Genomic DNA, 16,652 nt, shown 5'->3' on the forward strand with positions numbered 1-16,652 from the left:
ATCAGTCCAAATGTGTGGTAGTGGGCACATCTGCTATATTGAGATAATCCATCCCACCTCACAGGTGTGCCACATCAGGATGCTGATCTGACATCATGAGTAGTGCACAGGTGTACCTCAGACTGCCCACAACAAAAGGCCACCCTGGAATGTGCAGTTTTTTGCGCTATTGGGGGTCTGGGGACCCAGAACCGGTCAGTATCTGGTGTGACCACCATTTGCCTCATGCAGTGCAACACATCGTCGCATGGAGTCTATCAGATTGTCAATTGTGGCCTGTGGAATGTTGGTCCACTCCACTTCAATGGCTGTGCGAGGTTGTTGGATATTCGTGGGAACTGGTACACGCTGTCGTATACGCCGGTCAAGCACATCCCGAAAATGCTCAATGGGTGACATGTCCGGTGAGTATGCTGGCCATGCAAGAACTGGGACATTCTCAGCTGCCATCTGCCCTGAACAATGTGAACCATGATTCATCCGTGAAGCGCACACCTCTCCAACGTGCCAGACGCCATCGAATGTGAGCATTTGCCCACAGAAGTCTGTTACGGCGACGAGCTGGAGTCAGGTCAAGACCCCGATGAGGACGACGGGCATGCAGTTGAGCGTCCCTGAGACGGTTTCTGACAGTTTGTGCAGAAATTGTTTGGTTGTGCAAACCAATTGTTCCAGCAGCTGTCTGGGTGGCTGGTCTCAGACGATCTTGGAGGTGAACCTGCTGGATGTGGAGGTCCTGGGCTGGTGTGGTTACACGAGGTCTGCGGTTGTGAGGCCGGTTGGATGTGCTGCCATATTCTCGGAAACGCCTGTGGAGACGGCTTATGGTTGAGAAATGAACATTCAATGCACGGGCGACAGATCTGGTTGACATTCCTGCTGTCAGCATGCCAATTGCACACTCCCTCATTGCTTGTGGCATCTGTGGCATTTTGCTGTGAGACAAAACTGCACATTCCAGGGTGGCCTTTTGTTGTGGGCAGTCTGAGGTACACCTGTGCACTACTCATGATGTCAGATCAGCATCCTGATGTGGCACACCTGTGAGGTGGGATGGATTATCTCAATATAGCAGATGTGCCCACTACCACACATTTGGACTGATTTGTGACCACTGTTTGGGAGGGATGGTTATATTGTGTATCTGGAATGAATTTTAGGTCTCTACGTCCATCCCATGGGGAATGGGAGCAAAAACAAAAGTGTTGCGTTTATATTTTTGTTCAGTGTATAAGAGCAAATCTGAGCAAGACCATGGACTTTCTTTTTTCTCAAGTCCACGTTTGTTTTTTTTCTAAAACTTAGTGCCAAATAAAAAGATGAGCTATCCTGGATGCTTGGTTTGCAAATGTAGTCAATAAAATAGCGATACACGATTGTATCCCTACGCCAAGACTGAAAGTGGTGGTTCCATGGTGTAATGGTTAGCACTCTGGACTCTGAATCCAGAAATCTGAGTTCAAATCTCGGTGCAACCTGTATTTTGGACAGGGGTAGCTCCCCACTGCTTCTTTGAGTGAACTGGTTAAATGCAGAGGACTACAACATTTCCCATGTGTGGGATTATAAGGGTTGAAAAATAAAGTTCAAATTAAAAATGTTCTCTCAACCACAATCCTGAAAGTTGTGAGAAAGCCTCAACTCCGGTAAAAAAAAAAAATTAACTTTTGAGTATTTTTTCCAAAAAACAAAAAAAAAACCCCAAAAGAGATGATTTCCTTGACAGTAGATGGAATCATCATAAATAATTTATGACCATTTAAAATCCTTTGCCAAACTCACAGGTACTCAGAACTTTTTTTTCCTGGATGTCTTAGCGACTCCTTTGGATCTCAGCAGGATGACACCATGAAAGCAAAGAGAACACAACCGCAGATGTCAGAGGTTCAAATAACACAAGTTCCACCAGTCGTTTCTACTCATTAGTGCCTAATCTGGAAACTGAGAGTCTATTTTTATCTGTTTGATGATGTGATGAACTTTTTCCCCATGACTGAACAATTAAATTGTTCAACAAGTATTTCACTTTCTTATTGGGCACTGCTTTAAACACCTTAGCACCCAACAGGTTACTGGGAAAAAAAACCCTATAACTTAGCTATAGGGTCAGGTTTTACCTGGATACTAAAAAAGCATATTTTCAATAAGCAGAAGATAACTCTTTTTTACTATGAGATATCAATTTGGGTGTGTCAATTAATTAAAGGGGTAGATGTAAAAATGAACCTAGACCTAGGCCTAAACCAGTTAACTGGACACCTGATGGATGTCAACACGGCCAAACCAAACCTGAAGCAGAGACAAGGAGGAGTTGGGGAAGGATAAAATGAGGAATAAAAACTATGACAGAGTCAAGTTTGAATAAATCTGAATGGAGTCAGATGGAGAATAAGCAAAGAGGATATGAGAACAGAAGACGGCTTTAATGAGGTGTGATAGATACCTGGAAAGGGGGCTGTTGATTATTATACCTCACTCAACAATGTGGTATATGATTGTGTGTGTGCACGTGTGTGTACGTGCGTTTGTGTGTTTATGTGGTGTATTTGATGTTAAGGTGAGCTGATCAGTCACTGGAAACTCCCCCGTATGTCCCTCGCTACGAGCTGTTTAAGGTCAGTTCGTCCCCGTGGCAACATGGAACGTCAGTGAACTCCCCTACCATCACCGCCACTGCTCCCAGAAACCACAACACGACTCTGGCCAAATGCCACTGTCTGTGCGTGTGTGTGAGTGAGCGTGGATGTACACGCATTTGTGTGTTTCCTGAACTCTGACAAATGCCACTGACCGGTGACACTATCAAGCCAAACAACAGGGTCTTGGTAGGGTTTTCAGATCGTGTTAGGAGCGCTGGCTTTACAAAGTCGAGGCCACGCTCACACACAAACATACACTAACAGCAGCCAGCTTTTTCTTTTACCCTTCTTTGCTACTGCTATTTAATTTTTTTCCAAAAGTTTATACTCGTGTGTGTGTACCTGATATTTATGTACAATATGTGTGTTGTCCTAGATAGACACACACATACACAATCTGCCAAATGCACAGGTAGTAAACTAATTGGACTTTAGGCCATGCATTTACTTCATATGCATTAATGTGACTGTGCATATAACCGTGGCCCTTCTCATTTGCCTCCAGTGACAGGCTCGCCTCTCCTCGCTAATACTAACACGATGCTGCTTAGCTTCTAATTAAGATGTATGAGTCACCATGTCCGCTTGTGTGCGTGTGTGAGAGAGAGAGAAAGAGACAGAGACTGTGTGTGTCTCATCATCATAGTCTGCCACACATGAATGGTGCTGTCCGCGTTGTGTTTGGCAGGGTTGAATGGTTTTGCGGCCAGGAACGTTGTCTAATTTAAGATGTCACACATGCTCGGTAGCTCATTTACGCAAGCCGCGCACGCACTCACTACACTGTAGTAGCAGGCGACAAGCGCCCATCCAAAGGCCATACACACACATGCACAAACTTGTGCCACGGAACATCTTGATGGACAGACAGTTGGGCGAGGGGGTGTTGATGAGACATACACACAAATGTCATCTGTTTGCGAACCCACACACATGAAAATGCACCACTTTTTAGAAACAGCAGCCACTGTGCCTTCAGTTCCCTGGCAGGGTGATTACTACTTTTATCACTATGCTCATCATCAATCATCAGCCCACAGACACATGCATGGTGACAAAAGTGCTCCAGCTCCTTAACACACATGTAACATTCTTGTTAATTGCTGTGTCTTATGAGCACAGATACACATACAAGGGGATGGAGTGAAAGTCAAAAATTCTGATAAGTTCTTTTTTTTTCGCGTGAGTAAAAATGGAAATATTTTCATTACCGAGAACTAAAAATGTTTGGGTGTACTTTTAGTTACAGTCAGTGTCAGGTGCAACTCCACAGCAATATAATATGTGTTAAATGGTCACCATCCTGCACTACTGTTCTAAATAACAACATAGCAGTTACTAATCAACCAATACTGACATTTAAACTGAGTTTATGTGGAAAGAGAAAATGTATGGTGACCTAAAACCTTTCAAGAAATAAAATTACTTCTGATTAATTCCATGAAGGATAAAGAATGAAAACTGCTCAGACCAGAAACAACAATCCATCAGCGTGAACACAGCACCAACTTGTCACTGATCAGAGGTGGGAAGTAACAACGTACAAAGCAAACATCCTGCAAACCAAACCAAGCTATGCTAACTTTGTGTTATTCAAATGCGAAGCACTGTGTTGGACTGGTACATCTGGTTGAATTGTGTAAATCCACATAGACACTAAACACTACCCTGAAAAACCCAGTGGATCTCACATTAGAAATGATTGTGATTACTGAGTTGTGATCCTTTGGTTCATTTTTAAATTGAACTTTCACTGCTTTTGTCCTACATAAAAGATTCAAACGGAGTACATTCTTCTGAAATAGAATTCAGATTGCATTGTCATGTAACAATGTTATTTTATACAAAAATAGTTAGTAGGATTGTCCTTCGAGGAGCTACTGTTTACTTTCTCAATTTCTTACTATAGCTTAATTTTTAAAAAGTATCAGTTCCTGCCGCAAGTGGAGGAGTTCAAGAATCTCGGGGTCTTGTTTGCGAGTGATGGGAGAAGGGAGCCGGAGATCGACAGACGGATTGGTGTTGCGGCCGCAGTGATGTGGACGCTGCACCGGTCCGTCGTGGTGAAGAGAGAGCTGAGTGTAAAAGCGAAGCTCTCAATTTACCGGTCGATCTACGTCCCTACCCTCACCTATGGCCACAAGCTGTGGGTAGTGACCGAAAGAACGAGATCGCGGATACATGCGGCGGAAATGAGCTTCCTCCGAAGGGTGGCTGGCCCCTCCCTTAGAGATAGGTTGAGAAGTTCAGCCATCTGGGAGGGGCTCAGAGTAGAGCTGCTGCTCCTCCACATCGAAAGGAGCCAGCTGAGGTGGTTCGGGCATCTGACAAGGATGCCTCCTGGGCGCCTCCTGGGTGAGGTGTTCCAGGCATGTCCCACCTGGAGGAGGCCCCGGGGCAGACCCAGGACACGCTGGTAAGATTATATCTCTCGGCTGGCCTGGGAACACCTTGGTGTTCCCTCGGATAAGATGGAGGAGGTGGCTGGGGAGAGGGAGGTCTGGGCTTCTCTGCTTAGGCTGCTGCCCCCGCGATCCAGCCCCGGATAAAGCGGAAGAAGATGGATGGATGGTATCAGTGTCATATATTTGGTAGAAGAACCACCTTTTTAGTGAAGTGCTCTATGTGAGTTTGGTATCAACTTTGTGGTATAACCTAATCAGTCCTATTAGGGTTTGTTAATACTGATGACTAATATTTTTCTTGTTTTATTCTCTGGACATAAGAAAGAAGACATTGATGTACTAACTCAGTGTTTCCCAAACTTTTTTTGTTAGGCCCCACTTAGTTTTACAAGAAAAATCTTCACCCCCCCCCCCGCACAAACACATCCTCCAGCCACACACACCCATATTTTATATTCAAACTCCACTGTGGTTTATTTCACACCTCAAAGATTTCGTAAACAATTAAACAAATAAAAGTAAACTGCAATAAATTACAGGTAGCAATGAAATAAACTACTGATTCTTTTACGCTACGTCCACACCTACACGGATATTTTTGAAAACGCTGCTGTTTCTATGCGTTTGGGTCTTTCGTACACATGTAAAGGCAAAAACATAGTTTTTCAGTGATTTTAAACGCCGTTTACGTGTGGACGAGTAATACAGAGTTTGTCACGCAACGTCAAAGGTATGTGCCTTTTTTCTGTGCGCATGGTGTAATTATTTTACGTGTAGTTGTTTTTTTCCTGTGTAATAATATTCAACATTGCTATCAATACATTTTTCAAAAATGGGTTTAAAAACATAAACAACTGTGGGATACTGTTTGTAAGTGGTTTGGACAGGGGGAACAAATTATGGCAGGATCAGCCTGATGTTATTTGTATCCCAATGTAACTTTACTGTATAAAGAGCTAACATCTCCAAAATGTCAGGAGTAGTTAGTCACTACAACAAGTGTTTGTGAACTAAAAATAAAAAATGTGGGATACTGTTTGTCTGTGATTTGAGAGCCCAGCGCTGCTCCCGACGCAGGGAAAACAAATTCTGTCACAGAGACCCACCTTGGCACTTGTGCAGGTGAAGCCAAAGGAAAGATATGCTTCATCATATTTTCTAGTCTTTGGTTTGGAAACATATTCAGCGATGCTTCATCTCCTGCTCTGCGTTTGTGTGGGAGCCCTGTCAACAAGCTGTCCATTATGCTAGCAGTGTCCAAGCATTCTGGGTTTTTTTTTTTCCTTTTCATCCCCCCCTCCCCCCCTTTGGGAACCTCTGTACTAACTAGTGAAGACAGTGTGTTGAGAAGATGGAAGAAGTAGATTGAGGAGCCAATGAATTTAGAAAATGAGAGTGAGAGGAGGATGGATGGAGGATAGTTAGTGGAAGTGAGAGAAGCTAAGAAGAGGATTTAGAGTGGAAAGGGTTGGTTCAGATGACATACTAGTACAGGTAGGAGATATCCTTTTTAACCAGATTGTTTAACATAATCTTGAGGAGTGACAGGATGCCTGAAAAAGGCGAAAAAGTGTATTATACCAATTTCCAACAACAAGGTTGATGTGTAGAGCTGAGTAACTACAGAGATAAAGCTGATGAGCCACAACATGAAGATAAGGGAACGAGTTGCTGAAGTAGAAGTGACACATTAGTCAAAGGTGGGGGTGGGATTACATCAGAGATCAGCTCTGATACACTTCATGTTTGCAGTGGTGAATGGATAGGTTGACTCATGACGTCTCTGTGGACTTTGACGTTTGCAGATGACACTGTGAGCTGTAGTGAGAGATCACAGGTGAAAGAGAGCCCGGACAGGTGCAGCTGGGCTCTGGAGAGAAAAGGGACAAAACTCAGTAGAAGCAAGCCAGAATACATCTGCGTGAATGTGTGGGAGACAGGTGTACCAGTAAAGCTGCAAACAGCAGAGGTATTGGAGGTAAGATGACTTTAAATACATGGGATGAACCACCCGAATCAATGTACACTCCACAAGAGAGGTGAAGAAGCGAGTGCAGGCAGGGTAGAGTGGGTGGAGAGGAGTGTCAGGGGTGATTTGTGAAAGGGAAGCTTTACAAGATGGCAGCAAGACCTGCTATGATGTATAGTTTGGAGATGGTTGCACTGACAAAAACACAGGAGGAGGAGCTGGTGGTGGCAGAGTTGAACATTTTAAGGTTTTCATTGGGAGTGAGCAGGATAAACAAGATTAGAAATTAATATTTCAGAGGGACAACACAGTTTGAGCAGCTTTGAAATGAAAAAGGAGCAGACAAAAGAAGAAGTGTTAAATATTTTTCCTGAAATCAGCCCATTTTAATTCCAGGAACTGAAGCCAGTTTTTGTAGGAATACCAGCAAATAAACATGTTTTTTTCTAATAAAAACTTCAGGTTAGCCTTAGGCTTTTAAAGCAGCACTAAATACAACAAGGAGATGTATCTAGACATGTGTTCACAACATGACATGTCAATTATTCAGGTCATGATTAAGGCCAAAAAACTCAGAATTTATGTTCAATAGTATTAGTAAAATATGAGCTACTTTCACATCCCGCCTCTCTGCAGGTGTGAGGCTGTGAACACAAAGTATTCAATCTACTGTAATAACAAAGCAATAAATTATAGCCTTTGTGTAAATGACCACGGCAGACCCGGGTGCAAGTTCATGCTTTGCAGCATACTTTATTGACTCACACGGTTGCTGTTCACAATGCTCACAGAGCTCTTCCGCTGCCCGCTCAACATTATCACAACCACCACAAACACAGCACCCATTACAATATTTAAGTCGGCGGGGCGTGATTGCAGATGCCATGCAGGTGCGTCCGCCTTCCCTGCACGGCACCGCAGGCCACGCCCCGCCATGCTATGGCCCTTTCCTCAGAAATGTTGACTCTAAATATCACACAGTCTGCTTGTTGACACTCCTGAAGATCTTCTTACCTGGTCACACAATCTGCATTTAGCACCACCGTCCTCCGTGTTGCAAGCCAAAGCTGGTAACAGACATTGTGTTAGCTTGATTGACAAAATAGGCTGCTAGCTACCTGTAACCTGTCCTAGCTACCTGTAGTCTGTACTAGCTACCTGTAGCCTGTCCTAGCTACCTGTATGAGGCTAACTGCAGTAATGATGCAGGCAGCCTGATGCGCTGAATGAGGCATTACCATATAAACATAGTTCCTCAAGATCATTCTAGGAAGTTGGAGAATGTTTCTACTAATTAGCCACAAGGATTTGTATTCATTAATAGACATTTTTGGAATGTGTTGCACCCAAGTTGGTTTTTTTCCTGTTTCCTGTCATTACATTTTCTGGGAATTGGGAAAAGGTCTTGACTGGTCCTTCTGGGAATTCCCTGGATTAAACTGTAGTACAGATATGTGTGTTGCTGGATAATACTACAAGTAATGAGTAGCGTTAAAAAATTAGTTTGAACTAGGGCTGTCAACGTTAACGCGTTAACGCCTCATCATGATTAAAATTTTTAATGCATTTAACAAATCTGAAGCGCAGAATGGACAAGCTTTGGACAAACTGCCCGAGATGTGCTGACAGAGACATTTCAGGGACTTTGAGTCATTCTGCGCTTCTGCAGAATGACTCAAATTAATTCGATTTTAATCGTGATGATGGATTAATCCACTTTAATGCATTAACGTTGACAGCCCTACTTTGAACAGATAAAGTAATAGATTACTTTTTTTAAAAGTGCTGTGCGACGTTTAATAGATTACAGTTGTAAGTAGCATTTTATAAGAAGCACCACTCAAGGAAAAGAGTTCTGAGTAAAATCTGAGAAAAGGAATGTTGCATTGCTGCTTTTAGGTTTTTCATATGCCTTGTAATCAAGATACTATAATCTACTATAAGTACAGTGTGACAGCCTTTATGCTTTTGAAGTTTATAACAATCAAAAGCAGCTATATTGTATGTGGGCATGATAACATGCTCATAATGGCAGCGTGTAGTTGTCATAGGGTCTGTATAATGTTTACTACCATTTCTATTTTAGTTTAACACCACCAGCACACTGCAGTAGGCTGATGAGAAAGTCAGAACAGTGGCATTTGACAATGAAATGTTATGTCAGGGTCTAGTACCTGGAAAATAATCCCCCCAGAGTATTCTGGATCTACTTTGGGATCTGGAGGTGGGGATGGAGGGGCATCCTTATCAGACATCTGAATCATCTGAACTGGCTCTTGCAAAGGATCAGGGGTTCTAGTGTGAAGCCCCCATGAATGGTGAGCCCAAACCACACAAAATAACTTTCAGTGAATTCTCAAAGCTTATAACCATGTGTGAGGGTTGTAACTGGTAAATCACTCAAAGCGCTTTTATACAACATGCCTCATTTGACCAAACAGTCACACTCTGATATTCGCATCAGAGAGCAACGTGGGACTTTGCTATTTTCCCAAGAATACTCTGGCATACAGCCAGGAATCAAACCACCAACCCTCTGATTCGTGGATGACCTACTCCACCTACTGAGCTACAGGTGATAATAGGAGCTACCAAAGTCAGTTATCATCCACCTGTGCTGACCTTTTCTGTCTGTCGATCCTGCTTGTGCTCCCTCTTTCTCCAGTCAGTGTGAGTAAGTTTTAATCTGTTACTTGGTTTCAGAGTTGGGTGCACCTCTGTGCCTTTCAGCCCTCCTGGCGAGCATACCTGAAAATGGTTTGCTGATTAACTCACTGGTTTTGCAAGCGGTCATCACCTGCTGCCTTCTTAAGGCTGACGAGATTTTTCAGTTGTTACCAGACCACTGAGTCTACTGTAGGGTGGAGTTCGGCTCCATGTTTGGCACAGAAACTTCTTTTCTGTGCCAAACCCACTGTCATTGTGAAGTGTGTGCGCGTGCGTACCTTTGGACTTCCTATGGATCAAGCTTCAGCTAAAACCCAGCCAGCCCTCCCACCTGCTCCCCTCTGTTGTTATTGTCTGAGTCAAACATTCTGCTGTCTGCATTAAACCTGTTCAACTTTGATACTTCTGTGCTGAGTGTGAGTTCAGGTCTGGTGATTATGGACTTGACGGACATGTACCTAATCCAGAGAGCCATTACCTTTCATGGAGCTCTGCTGGGAGAACATGAGTGAGTCCTCTGTCATCTCACCTCTACACGAGACGTCTTCTGTCGACGTTATTTATTATTCATATATTAAGGGGCAGAACACTCAAATGGACTTAGTATAAGCAAGAGCTTCATTAGCATTTCTTACTGCCTGAGTTCATTATTAAATTTCAATGTGTATTTGATAAAGGTTGAAGTTCAGATGCTGCTGCTCCCAGAATATTTAGTCTGTGACAGGAAGAAGTGTGGAGGGTTACTCCATTGATTTGTTTGGATTTTGGCTGAGGACAGTAGTTGGGAGGACAAAGCTTCCCATTGGGCTTTTTCTCATTGATTAAATAATTACACGAGGAGTGAATTAGCTGCTCAAGTATTGCCTGATTACCTTCACTCACTTGATTCTATGGGTACTGGGATGGACAACCACATTCATAAGGACTGCCTCACTTAAGCTTATAGTTCCTGTGAGGCTTCTTTGTGGATAGTTTCCACTTTCACTGAACATGGAAAGAGAGCGAGTATGATGAATTAGGTGCTGAACCGATGCAATTCTAAGGTCTCACCTATCTCTGGAGGACAGTAGCAGAAGAACTGTGACTGGGACGTGTTTATACTGTGGCGAGAAAGAACATTTCATTGAATCCTGCCCCCAGTGACCAAAAGACCTTCTTATTTCATTTAATGGTTTCAGCCAAGATTTGATGTGAAAATGATTCCGTGTCTCACCAAACTTTAAATTATTCCAGGGAGGAACAAAGTTTTTTGGACATAAAAAAACTAACTAAACAACTTGACATTCTGTTAGAAGGCCCACTCCAGGTCTCCACTCTAAGTGGCAACAATCTTGCCCATATTACCCCCCACCAGTCTCTTCTGCTCTCTGGAAATCACAGTTAAAATATCTACCTTTACATTTTTGATATGACGTGCACGCCGCTTGTTCTGGAACGCCCCTGGCTTAAGACTCACAGCCCCACTATAGTGTTCTCTAAACAAGACAACTGACTAGAGCCTCTTTTGCTATGAATGTTGTTTGCAGTCCATTCTGAAACGTAAGACCTGTTTCCCCTGTGTATCGTGACTTAGTAGAGAGTTAGCACCATTTCCCATCAGTTGACTCCCAAGCCACCATCAGGCACAATATTGAGCTATATGTCACATGCATTTTGTCTACACTAAGATCTAATAATTGTGCACATAACATTAAAAAAACGATATAAAGGTATTTAAAGCTTGCAAGTATCAATTACAAGTAAACATGTGGCATTATAAGCCTCTGAGGTTTAAGTCATCATCAGTGATGACCCTAACTCTAATGTTAGGCAATCAGAATTTATCATTTTTGTTTTTCTGGAAATGCTTACCCAACTGTAGGCAATCAGGGTACAAAGTAAAGTAGTGCTCCTAACTGGCATGCCTTGTTTTCTCCAAAATATGGGCTTAGCCTAAGGGTGCCATATATAACGATTCAGACTTCAGAGGGTTAGAAGCTTATGCAATCCAGTGACCCGGCAATTGCCAGATCCCATGAAATGAATGGGCCACCAAAGGATAAGCATCTGATGCCCCTCACCATCTTCTTATTGTGGTTCGCAAAATCTTTCTACTATAGCTGTCGAAATTAACGCGTTAATTGCGATAATTAAATTTTGGAATTAATTACGTTAGAATATTTAACTATTTAGCGCAACACGCAGATAAGTCCCATAATTCCACTTGATTTGTTTACCGCGCCACTGAAAATGGAGAAGCAGGAACAGGATGGCCTTCTGGATGGGGAATTTAAATACAAGAAGAACATAGATGGGACAATAAACAAACGCGTTGTAATTTGCACTCACTGTAGTAAAGAGTTTCAATTTCACCATTCAAATTCGACCTTAAAATACCACCTTAATGCCAAACACGCGTTTGTCGGGGCAGCAGCTTCACCCGGCCTGCGTCAGACCACTCTTAGTGAACGCAGGCCACTCGGTAAGTCTTCTTTGGACAAACTGACCGACAATATAGCCAAATGGATAGCAAAGGACTGTAGACCGCTAAGCATTGTGGAGGACAAGGGCTTTGCGGATGTTTTAAAGGTTGCATCTCAGGACGCGTCCTACAAGCCCCCAGCGAGAAGCACAATAACAATTCGAATCCACGAACTGTATGAAACGGAGAAAAAGAAAAAAGAAGAGGCTTTAGTTCACACAGAATGCGTGGCTCTGACAGGAGACCACTGGACATCATTGAGTAATGACAATTACCTGGGAGTTACTGCGCATTTAATCACTGAAGCCTGGGGTCTGACATCCTTTGCGCTGACTATAATGAAAACGGAAGAGCGGCACTTTGCGGAGGCTTGTGCAGAGCAGTTCCAGACTGTTGCTCGCAGGTGGAGAATTGAGGAGAAGGTGACAACAGTAGGCACGGACAGTGCGCAATATGATCGCCGCGGCTCGCATCATGCCATTCAATCACATGCCGTGTACCGCGCACATTCTACAGAGATGCATCACAGTGAGTCTCGCAGACAGTGGCTTTGTCACTGCGCTGGCCAAATGCCGCAAAATTGTTGGACATTTTAAGCACAGCCCAGCAAACACAGCAGAGCTGAACGCAGAGCAGGTGTCACTGGGGCGCAAGCAGGAGCCGTTGGCCCAGGACGTGCCTACGCGCTGGAACTCCACACTGGAGATGGTGAAGCGCTTGATCCGCAACCAAACTGCAGTAACCGCGACTCTGGATAAACAAAAGCATAAACTTGTCCTCCTGACGCCTCCAGAGTGGGACAAACTCCAGAGACTGGAGACACTTCTAGAGCCCTGCAGGTGAGCCTGTCATTGTGACCATAATTGTAGGTTTAGATTAAATGTATCAAACATACATCTTAAATCAGTTTTGTTATTATGAAAATGTCTTATTTAAAAAATAAATGAAATCAAATATTTTATTAATATTACCTAGTATTAAAAAGCTTTTTTTAATTTGCTGTCTTATCTGTGTGTGTGTGTGTGTGTGTGTGTGTGTGTGTGTGTGTGTGTGTGTGTGTGTGTGTGTATTCCACTGCAGATATGTGACTGAACTGCTGGGAGGAGAGGCCTACGTCTCCTGCTCTGTAGTTCTACCAGCCTTCTGCCACCTGCGCCGTGTCATGGAAGTAACTGATGAGGACCCTGCATATGTGGTGAGGTTTAAAGAGAAGTTTAAGGAAGACCTTGCTTCCCGCCAGGAACATACCAACTATGCATGGCTCCAGATTGCAACTGCACTGGACCCACGTTTTAAAGACCTACGCAGTGTGCCCAAGACTGACAGAGAAGCAGTGTGGACCACACTGGCAGGCATGCTGCATGAAGACTCTCCTAGAAGATCACACACTGCAGAAGAAGGTCCAGCCAAGAAGAGGCTGAGCCTGCTGCAGATGGACTCTGACTCTGAGTCAGAGGAGGAGGTACAGCAGGACAGAGCCATACAGCGCTACAGAGCAGAGCCCTGCACTGCCTTAGAGGACTGTCCCTTACAGTGGTGGGCAGCTCATGCAGGAGCCCACAGCCAGCTGGCCCGCCTTGCTCGCAGATACCTGGCCACTCCTGCCTCCACAGTGCCCTGTGAGAGGCTGTTCTCTGTAGCAGGGCACATTGTGAACAAGAAGAGGTCTGCTCTGCACTCAGAGAACGTGGACAAGTTGGTTTGTCTCAGCAACTGGCTGAAGGATGAGTAGACCAGAGGACCGTGTGTTTAGAGCTTGTTCTATATTTGAATGTGATTTAAACAATACTTTTCACTGTTGTTCATATTTTTTTGCACTAATCTACCTTACCCAAAAGGATGATTGGAGATTTTTTCTATTTTGCCTGTTGAATTAGGCCTATGTTCTGTGAACTTGAAGATGTATATGGTGTATATGACAAAATTATGAACATGGTAATAAATCCGGTCAATTTCTAGCAAACCAGCTAAAAATAAATAAAGAAAAAACAACTATATGTGCTGTTCAAGATTCATCTGGGAACACAATATATGATCCGATACAAATAAACAACATTTTCAGGGATTTCTATAAAACGTTGTATTCACCACAAATAAACCCATCTAAAAAAGAAATTGATCAGTTTTTGGACAACATAACTCTTAAAAATTATTGGACACTCAAGCAATGGCACTGGATTCACCACTGACACCAGGTGAACTCCAGGAAGCCCTGATAAGTATGCCCAATAATAAGGCTCCAGGTCCAGACGGCTTTCCTGCAGAATTCTACAAAGAATTCTGGTCGATTCTAGCACCAGTTTTCTACAGAACGTTGTTGGAAATTAAAGAAAAGGGCAGACTTCCATCAAATATGAATTCTGCAAACATTAATCTCCTGCTAAAACCAGGCAAAGACCCTGTATATCCCTCAAGCTATCGTCCAATATCCCTTATAAATGTAGACCTTAAAATAATCTGCAAAGCTCTCTCAAAAAGACTGGAGAAAATAACCCCCCTCTTAATTCATCCTGACCAAACTGGTTTCATAAAAGGTAGGCACTCATCAACAAATACACGTAGATTACTTAATTTGATAGACTACTCATACAGTAAAAACCTAGAAACTACAATATTCTCTTTAGACGCAGAAAAAGCATTTGACAGAGTTAACTGGAAATTTCTATTTGCAACTTTACACAAATTTGGTTTTGGATCCTCTTTCATAAACTGGTTAAAAATATTATATAATTCCCCAACAGCTTGTGTTAGAACAAATGACCAGACATCCTCCAGCTTCTGTCTCTTGAGGGGCACCAGGCAGGGATGCCCACTCTCCCCTTCACTATTTGCAATTTTTATTGAACCACTAGCAGCAGCAATTAGACAGAATTCAGTAATTAAGGGCATAAAATGCAAGAACGTGGAACATAAAATCAGCCTTTATGCGGATGATGTGTTACTCTTTCTCCAAAATTCACAAACCAATATCTCTGGGGTGATTGAATTGATAAACTCTTTTGCAAGAATATCAGATTACTCAATTAACTGGTCAAAATCTACAGTTCTACCGATTAATTGCTCCCTCCATAATTCCTCTTCTACACCACTGCAATCGGGAAATATAAAATATTTAGGTATTAATGTTTCTCCCAAGCTTGCAGATCTAACTAAATTAAACCATATCCCACTTTTAAAGAAGGTAGAAGATGATCTGGCTAGATGGAAATGTCTACCCATATCACTCATGGGAAGGGTTGCCGCTATAAAAATGATGGTCTTACCAAAAATAAATTATTTATTCTCAATGATCCCAACTAAACCGCCACAAGATTGGTTCAGATCTCTAGATTCATGTATGTCCAAATTCCTTTGGAAAAATAAACCCCCACGTATAAGCTTAAAAACACTACAAACGACCAAGGATAAAGGAGGATTAGAACTACCTAACTTTCAGCATTACTTCTTAGCCAACAGGCTTCAGTTTATCTCAGGATGGCTAAAACATACCCTCTTAGATGAACCTTGGCTAGATGTAGAACAAGCACTTCTGCAATAATCTAGAGATCTCAGACCTACCATTTATCAGCTCAAACATCCAACGACATGAATGCTTTAAAAGCATCAACATCAGCGCTTCTCTGACAGCATGGTGGGAGTTTCTAAAATTGACAGCGTCTTCATTAATCCCATGCAAACGTATACCTATCTGGAACAACCCTGACATATTACAAAACAATAATATGATAAACTTTTCAGATTGGAGTGGTAAAGGAATCAAATATTTAGAACATATACTAGAAGGAACAGAATTTATTTCATTTGACAGACTAGTTACACAATATGGGATCAACAAGAAAAGATTTTTAGAATATCAACAAATTAAATTCATAGTAAAAAAGAAATTTAAACCGGGTCAAGTTGAACTACAAACACCACCAAGTGTGGTTCAATTTCTTACTCTTAAAACCCCCAAATTACTATCTAAAATATACAGAATGCTTTCTAAAACAGATGAATCAATATCACTTCCTATTGCAAAATGGGAAGCGGATTTATCAGTTAACTTAGACCTAAACTTCTGGTCTCAGATTTGCTTAAAAACCTTTCATCTAATTAGAAATCCCAGTCTTCAATTAATTCAATACAAAATATTACATAGAGTACACTATACAGGTCATCGGATGTTCAAGATGGGCTTTACGTCTACCAACAACTGCTCACACTGCCAAACCAATTCACCGGACAATTATATCCACGCTCTTTGGTTCTGTCCACCAGTTCAGAAGTTTTGGCGCGAGATATGTGAAGACTTATCGAAGTGTCTGAAATGTAACATTCCAACCTCCCCCTTAGTGTGTTTGTTGGGCAGCTTAGATAATGTCACTTCAGAAAAGAATATCGCCCATATGGTTTTCACTGCCCTATGCATAGCCAAGAAAACAGTCCTCATGAACTGGAAAAATAAAAATAATCTTAATTATAACCAATATAGAAATTATCTATTAGATTACATTAGTCTTGATACAGCC

The 16,652-nt window shown here is 42.5% G+C and overlaps 1 non-coding gene and 1 pseudogene across 2 annotated transcripts; both read left to right on the forward strand.

Annotated features, from left to right (window-relative positions):
• Positions 1-1,406: 1,406 nt before the first annotated feature.
• trnaq-cug (transfer RNA glutamine (anticodon CUG)) lies at positions 1,407-1,478 on the forward strand. Its single transcript has one exon. It is a non-coding gene; the product is annotated as a tRNA-Gln (tRNA).
• Positions 1,479-11,877: 10,399 nt separating this feature from the next.
• LOC113022188 (E3 SUMO-protein ligase ZBED1-like) lies at positions 11,878-15,487 on the forward strand (annotated as a pseudogene). Its single transcript, XR_013909341.1, has 2 exons — positions 11,878-12,980; positions 13,222-15,487. The product of XR_013909341.1 is annotated as an E3 SUMO-protein ligase ZBED1-like (transcript).
• Positions 15,488-16,652: the final 1,165 nt, after the last annotated feature.

The sequence above is a fragment of the Astatotilapia calliptera genome, chromosome 5 (genome assembly GCF_964374335.1).
Source record: "Astatotilapia calliptera chromosome 5, fAstCal68.1, whole genome shotgun sequence".
Taxonomy (NCBI): domain Eukaryota; kingdom Metazoa; phylum Chordata; class Actinopteri; order Cichliformes; family Cichlidae; genus Astatotilapia; species Astatotilapia calliptera.